Source organism: Tursiops truncatus, chromosome 18, assembly GCF_011762595.2.
Source record: "Tursiops truncatus isolate mTurTru1 chromosome 18, mTurTru1.mat.Y, whole genome shotgun sequence".
Lineage (NCBI taxonomy): Eukaryota > Metazoa > Chordata > Mammalia > Artiodactyla > Delphinidae > Tursiops > Tursiops truncatus.
Window position 1 is genome coordinate 7,216,148 of NC_047051.1, and position 14,132 is coordinate 7,230,279.

General features: G+C 47.5%; 2 long non-coding RNA genes across 3 annotated transcripts in view; one reads left to right on the plus strand and one right to left on the minus strand.

Annotated features, from left to right (window-relative positions):
• Window positions 1-6,510, minus strand: LOC141277015 (uncharacterized). Its single transcript, XR_012327563.1, has 2 exons — window positions 5,010-6,510; window positions 1-4,078 (listed from the first exon to the last, which is right to left on the minus strand). It is a non-coding gene; the product is annotated as an uncharacterized lncRNA (long non-coding RNA).
• LOC109550244 (uncharacterized) overlaps window positions 6,095-14,132 on the plus strand; it is a 23,321-nt gene continuing 15,283 nt past the window's right edge. For both annotated transcript variants that reach the window (XR_012327561.1, XR_012327562.1), the window contains exons 1-2: window positions 6,095-6,220; window positions 6,503-6,622. This is a non-coding gene — a long non-coding RNA (uncharacterized lncRNA). The remainder of the gene's footprint in view (window positions 6,221-6,502; window positions 6,623-14,132) is intronic.

The window sequence follows — 14,132 nt, forward strand, 5'->3', positions numbered from 1 at the left end:
TGTTGACAAAAATCATACTTTATTCATAAAATGATTTTAGTTTTGCCAAGGATCAAATAGAGACATGCCCAATGCCTTCTAAAATAGAATTTTGGGGGCAAAAATCACCATCTCAGGTACATAAATAATAATAAGATTCTCGATAGCGATTCTCGCACATTCTGGTCTCAGGACTCCTTTAACACTGTTAAAAGTTATTGAGAACCCCAGAGTTTTTGCTTATATAGGATATATCCATCAACACTTACCATATTAAAAATTAAAACAAAAATTTTATATTTATTAATTCATTTAAAATAATAGCATTGACTCAAAATAGATCAACATAATGAATGTTTTGTGAAAATACATTTTACATAACAAAAATAAATTAGTGAGAAGAGTGATATTATTTTAAATTTCTGTAAATCTTTTGAATGTCTAGCTTAGTATAAGACAGCTGGATTCTCATACCTGATTTTGCATTCAATCTGTGGGCATATTACATGACATGTAGCCTTTAGAACAGGGGTCCCCAAACCCTGGGCCAGGCTGCACAGCGGAGGTGAGCGGCCTGCGAGCGAAGCTTCATCTGTATTCACAGCGGCTCCCCATTGGTCGCATTACCGCCTGAGCTCCTCGCCCTGTCAGCATTATGGTGAGTTGTATAATTATTTCATTATATATTACAAGGCAATAATAATAGGAATAAAGTGCACAATAAATGTAATGTGCTTGAATCATCCCCAAACCATCCACCCCCCACCGGTCCGTGGAAAAATTGTCCTCCACGAAACCGGTCCTTGGTGCCAAAAAGGTTGGGGACAGCTGCTCTAGAAAACTCCACTGTGTACTCATAAGAATGAGACTAAAAGAGGCAAACAGTGTCTTGATATTACTATGAAAATAGTTTTGACCTATGGAACCCCCTTGAAAGGGTTTTGAGGACCCCAGGAGGCCCTGGACTATATTTTGAGATCCACAATTCTAGATGTTTCCACTATTCTAGATGTTTCCATCTAGATGTGATTCTAGATGCTTAAATAATAATAGCCACTCAATTCACAAATTTTCTTCTTTCTCTTGAATATTAGAAAGTTCAGAGCCAAGTTGAGTAATCAATTCAGGCCAGGAATCAGAGTTTGTCCATCTCTGCCACTCTGCTCAACTGCAACCTGTTTGCTACTTGACTTTTACATCTTTTTAATGTTAATGGTTTTTTGTCATATTTCTTCTGTTTTTATTAGAATTTGCTCCAATCCTTTCTGGAAGTAGGTTGGATGTTTTAAAATGTAGGTATGGACTTCACTGGTGGTGCAGTGGTTAAGAATCTGCCTGCCAATGCAGGGGACACGGGTTAGAGCCCTGGTCTGGGAAGAGCCCACATGCCGCGGAGCAACTAAGCCCGTGTGCCACAACTACTGAGCCCGCGCACCTAGAGCCCGTGCTCCGCAACAAGAGAAGCCAGGACAATGAGAAGCCCGCGCACCGCAACGAAGAGTAGCCCCTGCTCGCTGCAACTAGAGAAAGCCCGCACGCAGCAACGAAGACCCAAACGCAGCCAAAAATAATAAATAAATTAAAAAGAAAAAAATGCATTTTTAAAAAGTACTATTAAAAACAACAATAAATAAAAATGTAGGTATGCGTACGTGTATGTATATATTGGGTTGGCCAAAAAGTTCGTTTGGGGCTTTTGTAACATTGTGCGGAAAACCCCGAATGAACTTTTTGTCCAACCCAATATATACATATGCACATACCTATATATATCAACCATACAAATTTAATATTACACCTTTATTTCATTCTCAGTATCTATCCAGCTACCACCCTTCAACAGGATGAAAATATATATGATAACCACATAAAAGATCAAGACATTCCTCAGGTTGATTGAATGGGCTTTCTTAGAGCCCAGAGGACAGGGGTTGAACTGCAAGGAAACAGCTCTCTAAAAAGACAGAGTTACATGATAGAGAATTAGTCACTCAAGAATTTAGGCAAATTAAGTCTCTAGAGTGTCTGATTTATCCCAGACTCCCACCTGCACCTACCACTTTTCTATACCCATGGCTAATTGGATCAAAGCTTAGGATAGTCACCCTTGGGAAATGTCTGCCCACCGCACTTCATTCTCCTGTCAGGGAGAACCGCCCCTCAGTCTGTCTTGGGGCACCCTACCTGCGCCACCTTGTTTGGATCAGGTTGTGCACCTGCCTCAGGCTGGGCCAACCACATCCTCCCTCCTGGGAATTCGGTGTTGGGCTGAGGACGGCCAGTCGCCTGGCTAATCTCTGCAGGAGAGGAGATGTTAACGTGGTAATCACAGCAGATCATCTCCCACCCAGTCTAGCTGCCCACCAAGAAGAAGAAAGTCGATTGCAGAGCGAGAGACAGGAAGCAGAGACGAAGCTGGAGAGGGGTCCTGCCCGGGTGCCTGTCAGCCATCCGTCCGGACTTGATGACGCACGGCTTCATCTACACACTTCAGCCAACTCACGTGGGTGACTTGCAACCCAAAGGTCTTAACTGAGGCAAAGACAAAGCCAGAAGCATCTGTGGGTTTTTCTTGACAGCCGGGTCCCTTAAAGGATCCTGGAGAGCACTGCAGGTCCTAAATACACATGCGCTCTTTGAAGGCTTCTACTGGGCAAAAACATCTTTCCATCCAAGGCCAATGAGATTAGGAAATGGCATTTCCTCCAGCTTTACATTCCCGGAGGGCAAATGTACAGATGACTGGAGTTGGCAATTGACTCTGTGGGTTAGTATTTGCTGAGGGTACACACCCAGGGACTCGAGCGACAGAATCCCCAGGCGCCAGACGGGAGGCTGTCTGTTTTGCTTCCAACCACCTGCCTGTTCTCCCTCCTCTCAATCAGCACTCACCAGAGCCCTGACCCTCAGTGACCGGCAGGATGACCCACTTTTTAAAATGCCAGTTTTTAGCAGCTGGAAACGATAAACGTAGAGGGAGGTGAAGATGCCGGAGGATGGATTTCTCTCTGCCTGTTTTCAAAAGGTGAAAGATGCCCTGGGACTGGGGAACAGCAAGGATGTCGTGCAACAGTCGCAGAATGCTGGTGCAACTCCTGCCTCGGAGCCGCTGTGGGACCGTCCGTTAGTCCACACACCTCCCTGGGCCTCGGCTTTTAGAGTCGCGAAACGAGGAGGTAGAAGTAGATGGTCTTTATATCCCTTTCATCTTCCACTTTCTATAATCTTTGTAAGCTGGAAAGATTTACACATAACTTCATCTTGATTTTATTACTTGTAGTTCATCTTCTTGTGACAGAGTCGGCAGCAGAGCCGTTGTGGAGAAGTAAGTGGCTCGCTCGCTCTCTCCGGGATGATTTAAGAGGTGCTGAAAACCCCGAGTACCTCCCTCACTGTTTTGCTCCAGCAAAGGCCTGAAGCTTCCCTGTCCCAGAGCCAGCCCTGGCATCCAAGTCCTGTCTGTCGATGGTCGTGGTGAAAAGGCAAACACCTACATTGCCCACTGTTCACGGAGCAGAGTAACCTGGACTTGCCTCTGGATTCCCTAGGAATGGGATCCAGCAGAGGCACAATGGCCGGGAAGGGTCTGGGGCCCAGGGCACGGCGGTGGCGGACACGCCCGGGCAGTCAAGGGTACAGGGGAGCCCAGGAGCAGCAAAGGCTCCAAGGCCAGATAAGGAAGCAGCTCTGAGGCAACATTACTTGCAAAGGGAGGTGGGTTGTCAGATTCATTTGACTCCCCTGATTCTCTTCTCCTCTTCAGGGTGCCTGGCAAGAAGCAGGAGATTCTCTGACCACCCTCCAGGGGTCCCTCCTCAACACAAGGAAAGCCTGCCCGCAGGCCCCCATGGGCTGTCATGAAAAAAGACTAGGGCAGCTGTCCACCTGGAGGCAATAGCCCGATTCTGCTGTGGAGCAGCTGCCCAGATCCACCGACGCCCCTCACATTGCCGGGGCGCACGCTACTGCCACAGCCAGCCTGGGCACCGGCTCCCTGCCCAAGGAGCCACAGGCCCACCACAGCACCCACCCACCCCAAAAACAAGGCTTGGGTGTCAGGTTGTACCAATCCTCATATCTGGTGGCTTCAGCTCTTAGCCTGGAGAAAAGGAGAAAGGATAATCAGGAGAACTTCCTAGTGATCCTGTGGGGGATTTGGTCAATATGGGAGCTGCGTGAAGCTTAGGAATAAATGCACCATCAGCTAGCACCCTGAGGTATTATTCCACAACACAGCATCTTAAACACCGATTCCCCTGCACTGTATTGAAACATGTGTCAAACATGTTCCCTCGGACTTTCTTGGAAGGCTAGACTTGTCAAATCTTTATCTCGTTTTTGGGGTGACGGTTAGGGTGTGTTCTGGTGACTGATGAATGTGTAGATATTAAGTAGAAGTAAAAATAGCAACTGAAGCCCAAACCATCCTTAGTGGTATCTTGAAATCTTCTGAAAAGAAACTACTATCCAAGAACCTAAGTGAACCAGGTGTGTTTTGTATTTGCTGGGGATAAACAGGGGCACACATACTTGGGGGACCACAAATGTCCCATCACCATCACTACCCATCTCCTTAGTCTCCAGAGTAAACAGTTTGTAAAATACCAAAGGGGCCAAAATCCCAGTTTTTCCCAGGGGTTCTTCATGGCCCAGCAGAACTTTCTGGGTATGTTGCAAGAGTGCGATTAAACCTTCAAGTTTAACTTCACTTGCTGGTCTCCCCGCCCTCTCTATCGTAGATTTCCTTTGTAGAAGAATGGGAATTGGGGGATTTAAAAACTCTTATTAGATAGTCCAGCAATTTTGCACCGGGGATATGGGCCTAGGGCCCAGGGAATCTCCCTAATAAGCCACAGGGAGACTCGGGTTCACTGGAAACAACAGCTCCTTAAGCACACTCCCTCTGGAGGAAGTCTAGGAATTCAGATTCCTGCTAATGAAAGGCCTCCTCAACGTCCTGAGGGGTAGAGATGCACTGATTATGTCCCTTGTGAAATACAAGTCTGGAGGAATTCTGAGCACATACCTACCTGCAAATCTACCTGCCTGTGCTCCACACAAGGCATGGATTCAATCGGTGCTGAAGCGGAGCCATTTGTCTGAACCAGCAAATACCAGGCCACAGTAGAATAGGGGTTTGGAGTCAGAGAGATGTAGGCTTGAGTCCTGGGTCGGCCACTAAGAGCTGTGTGGCGGTGGCCGAGTCACTTAGCCTGTCCCTGCCTCAGTGCCCTCATGTGCAAATGGGAATAAAACAGACTCACGCGATCCGATCTGGATCTACTGAGTCTGAAGAAGTGGGAAACAAGACTGTGTGGCCTCATTTCGGGCAGCAGAAATACCACACACTTCTTTGCCTGGGACTCCGCTGTCCGGCCCCTTGTCTTTGCACCCACCTACCTCTGCGCGGAATCCGACGATGCAGTTCCGCCCTAAAGGACCCTCCATCCCCAGCCCACCGGCGCCAACTTGCTCCCCGGCTCTCGCGCCTCCCCTTCGCCTCTCTCCCTCTCGGTCCCATTCGGCTCCCTCATTCTCTTCTCTAAAACAAAAAGTACTGCCGCTCATTAATCCGTGCTGAACTTCAAGGGCAGAATCGTCGTGAAAGTGAGCAGACAAGCGGAGGGCGCTGCCACCCGCCCCTGTGTGAATGCCGCGCTGACGGGCGCTGACGGGCCGGGCCCGAGGGCGGCCCGGGCGCTGGAGCTGCCAGCAAACTTTCCCGTCTGAATTCCAGATCGAGAGCCTGGGAACCACACTCTGCCCAGACGTGTGTGCGACGCCGAAACCAGGGAGCCGCCCGCAGCCCTGGGGGCCGGGGGAGGGGAGAGAAGGGGAAAGGGATGGGGTGGGAGGAGGCGGAGGAAGGAGGAGGTGGGAGGTGAGAGGAGGCGGGGGAAGGGAAGAGTGGGGGGAAGTTGGAGACAGGGAGGTAGGAGGAGTGGGGGAGGGGCGGGGTGGGGCAAGGAGGAGGTGGGAGAAGGAATTGGTGGGTGGGTGGGTGAGAGGGAGAGAGGGGAGGAGGGGACGAGAGGAGGAGGAGGTGGGGGGATGGGGAGGGGCGGGGCAGAGGGGGAAGGGAGGTAGGAGGGTGGGGGAGGGGAGGGGAGGGCGGAGGAAGGAGGAAGTGCGGGGTAAGAGGAGGGGGAGGGCGCGGAGCCCTGACGGCGGCCGGAGGACCGGCGGGCGCTGACTGCGACCACCGCTCTCGGGCAGCGGACGCGCTGCTTTGGAAGATGAGGTCAGCACCGCGGAGCTTTCCTGAAACACACCCCCCACCCCCCTAAAAAAGAAAAAAACAAGCGCAGCCCGCCCCGCCCTGGCCTGGGCAGCAGCAGCGGCAGCGGGGGCAGCAGCACGCCGGCCGGTGGGCGCGGGGCGCGGGGGGCGCGGGGCGCGAGGGGCGCTCCCCGTGGCCGCGGCCGCTCAGTCCGGGATCTGGGCTCCGTCAGACTTCCGGGAGAGAGGAGGTTTTTCTTCTCCAAAATCCACCAGACTCCTTTGATGCGCTTTTGTTTTACAGTGGAAAACTACAATAAAAAAAACATAGCCATGAAAATAAGTGAGATTAAAACCTGCCGGCTTCACTTCCTGGAGGCTTTTTGTTGGGTCTTGAAACTAGGAGTCTTTGCGGGTCATCCTTGTAAGTGCCTTTTTAATCCGTTCACACTGATGCTTGTGCGTCTATACTGCGTTTATCATCCATTATTAGACGGGTGACGCTGTGACATTGTGTTCAGTTGATTTGATGATTTCTGCTTTGGTCGGTTGACGTTGCCTCACTTGATAACACGACATAAATGCATACACGTTGCAAAAAGAAACCCTGTCTTAAAATAGAGATGAAAATATTCCCTAAGGCGCTGCCAATACCAAAAGAGTGAAGTGTTATTTAGACCGTGGAAGTGTTAGAAACAACAGTAATTCATTGGCTGGTTCATAGTCCTGCGTAACTTAACATTTTAAATCATTAAATAATAGGGGTAAAACCCCTATTAGTTGTTCTAAACTTCCTGTTTCCGAACGTGTATCATTACATCATATGAAGCGAATCGCATTATCAGCTCGGTAAGTGAGAGAGAATTTCTGCTCTGAAACAGAGCAGTTTTAATGCTTAAGTACCAGGAAGTTCTTCTTAGGAAATCTCCAAATGCAGTCAATTAATATTAAACAGATGCAGGGACTTCCCTGGTGGTCCAGTAAAGACTACCCGCTCCCAATGCAGGGGGCCAGAGTTCGATCCCTGGTCAGGGAACTGAATCCCGCATGCCGCAACTAAGACCCGGCACAGCCAAATAAATAAATATTAAAAAATAAAATTAAATTAAAAAAATAAAGCAGACGCAGTAGGGGGTGCATACTAAAACCGAAGGCTCTTCCCCCCGGAGAATTTACTCCATTTTCCTTTAAAATGAGCCAGCGAATCATTAATTTTAAATTGGCCAATGCCAATGGAAGATCACGCCAAAACCAGAATGAGGCATCCCAACAGTGGTAAGTAAATAGAAAGACTCAATTCAGTTTACAAAAATTTGGCCTTCAGGCTGTGTCTCGTACACCTGCACGCAGTCAAAGACGATGTGATGCACATTTTACCACATTAAACCAGCAGCAGTGATAGGGTGTACCTTCACGTAAACAGGATGCACAGACGCACGTTTCACGGAACTATTAATATCCCAGTTACTCCATGTAGCTTAAGTCTCTGGGAGGGAGCTCCAGACCAGAGGTTGTAGACTGGCGCTGCGTGGGCCCGTCCTTGTTTTCCAGACCTGTTTGTTTGCCCTTTGAAGTGTGTTTTAAACTTTTGAATTCGTTATCTATATTTAAAAATCAGGCGACTTCCCTGGTGGTGCAGTGGTTAAGAATCTGCCTGCCAATGCAGGAGACATGGGTTCGAGCCCTGGGCCGGGAAGATCCCACATGCCGCGGAGCAACTAAGCCCACGAGCCACAACTACTGACCCTCGCGTCGCAACTACTGAAGCCCGGGCACCTAGAGCCTGTGCTCCGCAACCAGAGAAGCTACCACAGTGAGAAGCCCGTGCACCGCAACGAAGAGTAGCCCCTGCTCACAGCAACTACAGAAAGCCCATGCTCAGCAATTAAGACCCAACGCAGCCAACAGTAAACAAATTTTTAAAAATAAATAAAATGAAAAATAAAAATCAGGATATTTCACAGGGAAAGCTGGACTTTTGGCTTCTCTTCTTTGGCTGCGTTGGGTCTTTGTTGCTGCTCACGGGCTTTCTCTAGTTGCGGCGAGCGGGGCCTACTCTTCATTGCGGTGCGCCCGCTTCTCATTGCGATGGCTTTTCTCGTTGCAGAGCACGGGCTCTAGGCACGCGGGCTTCAGTAGTTCTGGCTTCTGGGCTCTAGAGCACAGGCTCAGTAGTTGTGGCGCATGGGCTTAGTTGCTCCGCGGCATGTGGGATCTTCCCGGACCAGGGATCGAACATGGTCTCCTGCACTGGCAGGCGGATTCTTAACCACTGCACCACCAGGCAAGTCCCTTGGGCTCTCTTTGAAATCTGAGAAGACTTGGAGCAGAGCGGCAGTGTCAGTTGTAACGGTCTACACCTCCCCTGTTGTCCTCTTAAGGTATTTGTCTGTCCTATGCGCAAGTTTTCTGCCCCAGACAAATCACTTCATCTGGTGTTTGGCCTTTTTATAAGGATTATTAAAGTCACAGGTGGTTTAGACACTCTCTGTCTAGACCTAATGCATGTATAATTAAAACCTCAAATCTTGATTTCCAGAAATTCACCTTGACAGATTCAACCAATGAGAAACTGAGTCTGCGTACATTCCCTAAAGACAGGCGCTATGGAATGTCCGGATTCCCTCCATTCTGCATTTGCCCAAGATGCAGCAAGACATAGGGGTGCCTGTGGTCTCAGGAATTAAGCAGACCTGGTTTGGATTCCCACTAGGTACTTGCTGTGCAGTGTTAGGCAAGTTATTTACTATCCTTGAGCTTGTTTCCTTAAAAATAGATATAATAAAACTACCCCTTTGAATTATTGAATATTAAGTAGTTATATGTGAAAAGCATGTTAAACAGTCCCTGGTCCTTAGGAACCACCCAAAATATTAATTTCTCATGCCCTTGGGATTTCAGTTACTAATGCGGATATCTGAGAGAGAATTCTTACTAGATCTTTTTTCTTGTCTACGAAATCCTACTTTAGTAGAATCCAAACTTTGGTGTATGTAAGAGACTTACCTGGATACTTGATTACAGTGCTAGTTTCTGGGTCCCTCTTCTAAGGTATAGGAAGTCTCAAGTAGGGCCCTGGGGTTTGACATTTTAACACTGAATTCTGGGGCACGAGTCCTCAGCCCTCACTCTGACAGTCCCCGTTCTGGACTTGGCCCTGGTCATTCAAGGGAGTGAGGCAGAGACAGAGGAAGGCCTGCGCCGAGTCCCAGGCTGGTCCTGGCAGCTTGCTGATCCCGAGGCTGGATTGGATGCCTCCCTGGATCCCCGTGGCCAGTTCCTGGATCCACAGGCATTTACTGAGCACCTGCTGGAAAGTGCCCTGAGCGGGTGCCAGGCACTCAAAGTCAGGCCTGGCATTTGGGTCCCAGTTTCTGCCTTTCCTACCGTCCAGCATTTAATACCGTCCCAAATGGCTGTATTCCCAAAGACACTCCTTGATCTCATCAGCGCCTCTCTCCCCCCATCCCCCCACCCGGAACCATGCTTTCCCAAGTCACACTGCAGCGACTTCTGCATTACACAAGGACACTTAGCATAGCACTGCTTAGGTGCTCATTAGATATATGTGGAATTTAATTTCCTTGGACAAATATGTCTTCTGAAACTTAGTTTATGTTCATTCACTCATCAAATATTTATAAGCCAGGAACTGTTCCAGAAGCTGGGGATAACTGTCATGAACAAAATGTAAAAATCTCTGCCCACGTGGAACTTCTATTCCAGTTGGGGAAGAAAGGCCATATCAACAACCTGCTTTGAATTCTTGTATATTGGGTTGTTATCTCTACCCGGACATTTGCTGCAATCTTGTTTGCTCTAACTGCTACCTCAGTTACCTGCCAAATGGCCTTCTTTCCCAACCCTGGTCTACACAACCCTTACTCAGCGGCGATTCTATCTGAGGCCAAAGAGCAAACCAGTTATCTTACTGGTTTGAAGAAGTGTCTGCATATCTCCTCTAGGCTTTAACCAAGATCAGCCATTCATTTCCAAATGCCAGAAGCTTCCACAATAAATGCAACTTGTAGATTCTCGTACAGAATATTAGGGAGAAGACTTGATAGGAACCGAGTGACTCTGCTGTCCCACTGTTTGGTCCTGTTATAATATTGCTTTTCTTTTTAAGCTTCTTAGCTATTAAGCCAAATATAAAAGTAACTCTGACTACTTTGCATTCATATTCTGTAGCTTCATTTGAGTAGACTTCTAATAATTTATCAGTAATATAATCTTACCTTTAAATATGTGATTTTGTGGGGTACATTTTGCTGCGTTCTTACTGAGCGCTTTGTATTTTTCTGGGTCTAATACTTGTTATAGAGAAATACAAGACCAATTGTGTTATAAAAATGAGAGAGGATTTCAGTATTCCAAGTAGTCTACAAAGTGAGTTACACCTGAAAATTCAGGTAAAGAAGTATAATTTTTTTTTTTTTTTTGCGGTACACGGGCCTCTCACTGCTGTGGCCTCTCCCGTCGCGGAGCACAGGCTCTGGACGTGCAGGCTCAGCGGCCATGGCTCACGGGCCCAGCCGCTCCGCGGCATGTGGGATCTTCCCGGACCGGGGCACGAACCCGTGTCCCCTGCATCGGCAGGCGGACTCTCAACCACTGCGCCACCAGGGAAGCCCTAAGGAAGTATAATTTTAACTTCTTCTCTAAAGGGGTAACTTTTCGTGAAAATGCCCCTAAATGTATTATTTCTGTCTCTTTGCATGTGTATATTTTTATATCTGACCTCACACTATGATCATCTTTGGCTCTCAGTTGCATACGTTCGATCATTTCCTGAGTCTATATGACTTCCTGTTGAGAAATATGAACTGGGTCAATGGAAAGTCTTTGGGAAACAAACTCAGACACCCAGGATTCCCCTTTGTCCTGTGAAATACAAGATAAGCAATTTGATTTGGACATAATATCATTCTTTAGTCAGGCAACTGATGAATAAGCAGGTAGAATTAAAACATGCTGGACCATGGATGGTCACGCTAGCGAGTGGGCCAGTTGCTGTGCTTCGCACAATTTCAGACTGCTCCGTCAGAACTTCAGTTGAGAGTCTGTGTATATGCACTATTGAAAGTGGCCATTAGGGACGTCCCTGGTGGTCCAGTGGTTAAGACTTGGCCTTCCAATGCAGGGGGTGCAGGTTTGATCCCTGGTTGGGGAGCTAAGATCCCACATGCCTCACGCCCAAAAAACAAAACATAAAACAGAAGCCATATTGTAACAAATTTAATAAAGACTTTAAAAATGTTCCAAATGAAAAAAAAAAAATCTTAAAAGAAAGTGGGCATTAAGAGATGCAACTACGGGCTTCCCTGGTGGTGCAGTGGTTGAGAGTCTGCCTGCCGATGCAGGGGACACGGGTTTGTGCCCTGGTCCAGGAAGATCCCACATGCTGCGGAGCAGCTGGGCCCGTGAGCCATGGCCGCTGAGCCTGAGTGTCTGGAGCCTGTGCTCCGCAATGCGAGAGACCACAGCAGTGAGAGGCCCATGGACCGCAAAAAAAAAAAAAAAAAAAAAGAGATGCAACTACCCATCAGAACTGTTGGAGTTTTAAAGCCATGAGATCTGGCTACTCAGAATTCAGACTGTGTGTTAATATCAGGATATTAACACACAGTTGGACCAGAACCGGAAGTTTACTTAGAGAAACTGAAAGGAAAGAAATTATATGCTCCATGCCTTTCTAGTCCTTTTTTCCCCAACCAGGAGTGAGGGTTGAGAGGGAAGGTGGGATAAGGGTGAAAATTTGGAACCTGGGCCTACGCAAGCCACAATAATAATTGTGAGAAGTCCACTTTTGTTTTAATTGACGTTTCCCCTCACTGAACTGACATTTAGTGATTGAAATATCTGGAATGCACACCATAACTTGGGTGTCTTTACTTTAGGCTAAAGGTGCAGACAGCAGAAGGTAGGGCACAGGGGTCAGATGAAATTGGTAAAGGGAAAAAACAAATGCGAATTTCACAGGCAAAAGAGGTAGCTTCTCCAACTCTAGGCTGTGCTGGGCTGCTCTAAAGTGCAGCATCTTTCATCAAGCCTAGGCCTTCGTTCCCCTCAGTGACACTGTCACGTGCTCCCCGTCAGCCTTTCAGTAAGATCTTTAACAAGCGCACAGGGACCCCTGCACTTCCGTTTAGTAATTGGTGGTAGGATTTCTCCTGTAGTATAGATACGCACAGATTTGTTCACTCTCCTGCTTTTATGATGTTATTTTAGAAATTGAGCTGTCAAAGGTTGTGTTTGAACACTTTTTGAATCAGCACTCTAACTGAGGGATCAAAAGGCTTAAGCTCATGCTTTTTAATAACTGAAACCACTGTCTATAATTTTTCATATCTAAAATCTATAGATGCTAATATCAGCCTGGCTTCTTTTACTTTCAACTCGTAAAGAAAGTTTTCCTTCTTTTAAAATTTATTTATTTGTTTATTTTTGGCTGCATTGGGTCTTCGTTGCTGTGCACGGGCTTCCTCTAGTTGCGGCGAGCGGGGGCTACTCTTCGTTGTGGTGCACGGGCTTCTCATTGCACTGGCTTCTCTTGTTGCGGAGCACAGGCTTTAGGCACGAGGGGTCAGTAGTTGTGGCTCGTGGGCTGTAGAGCGCAGGCTCAGCAGTTGTGGCGCAGGGGCTTAGTTGCTCCTGTGGCATGTGGGATCTTCCCGGACCAGTGATTGAACCCGTGCCCCCTGCATTTTCAGGCGGATTCTTAACCACTGCACCACCAGGGAAGTCCCTCTCCTTCTTCTTAAGTTCCCTTTTTTACATCCAGTGGGCCCAGCTCTTGTGATTATCGTCAGCAGAAAGCGATATACCACAGTGGGCAACATGAAATCGCCAAGTTGTCAAGAATTCTAGGGATTTTCTTTCTTCTCTAGTCATTGTCACAGCCAATGTCTTCTTGAAAGATGTATCTTCATTTCATTGCCACATTAGGTGGCTAAGAGTTTTCTGGTCAATTTGGTAAACTTTAGACTATCTTAGAATTTAATTAGCTCAATAAAGTGGCCAAAGGAACCTACAGATGACCACATGTACAAATATATATGAAATCAACGATACAGGCTGACTGGGGTAGGGGGGCCAGTCCTCCTGTTACTCTGGGGATGTGTGTGAGCTGTTTCGTTTTTGTTTTGGAGGGTGAGGGCTACTGGTGTGGGTAAATTTCCAAACTCCCCAAGAGAACATAATCAGAAAACACACAGCAGGCACGGAGAGGAGTCACACAACTGGATGAAAAGGGAACTAGAAGGAGATCGGATTGTTAAAGGAACTAGAATTGTTTCACATGCAAAGCATGAGGCAGGGGCAAGAGAACTGGAAGAACCAAGGTGGTTCCAACCAACTTCTACGATTATTCTATTGAATCGGAGAAAATATGAGCTTCAACCACAGCTGAACCTAAAAAGGGGAAACTTTTCGTTTAGCACCAATCATTGCCATGCATTGATTAATAACATTAGCTGGCGTAAGGGTAGCGTGGAAGAAGCTTGTTCAGTCACCCACTGTACTCCCTTCAGCCTCTACCATTTTGTCTCCAGTACAAGCATCTAGGTAAAGACAGAAAAAAGTGGCTATTTGGAAAGTCAGCTTTCACCCAAACATACGAAATTTTTTAAGTGTTTTATTTTATTTTAAATTTTTAAAAATTAATTAGTTAATTTATTTTTTGGCCGCGTTGGGTCTTCATTGCTGTGCACGGGCTTTCTCTAGTTGCAGTGAGCAGAGGCTACTCTTCATTGCAGTGCGCTGGCTTCTCATTGTGGTGGCTTCTCTTGTTGCGGAGCACGGGCTCTAGGCACGCGGGCTTCGGTAGTTGTGGCACATGGGCTCAGTAGTTGTGGCTCGCGGGCTGTAGAGCACAGGCTCAGTAGTTGTGGCACACAGGCTTAGTTGCTCCACGGCATGTGGGATCTTCCCAG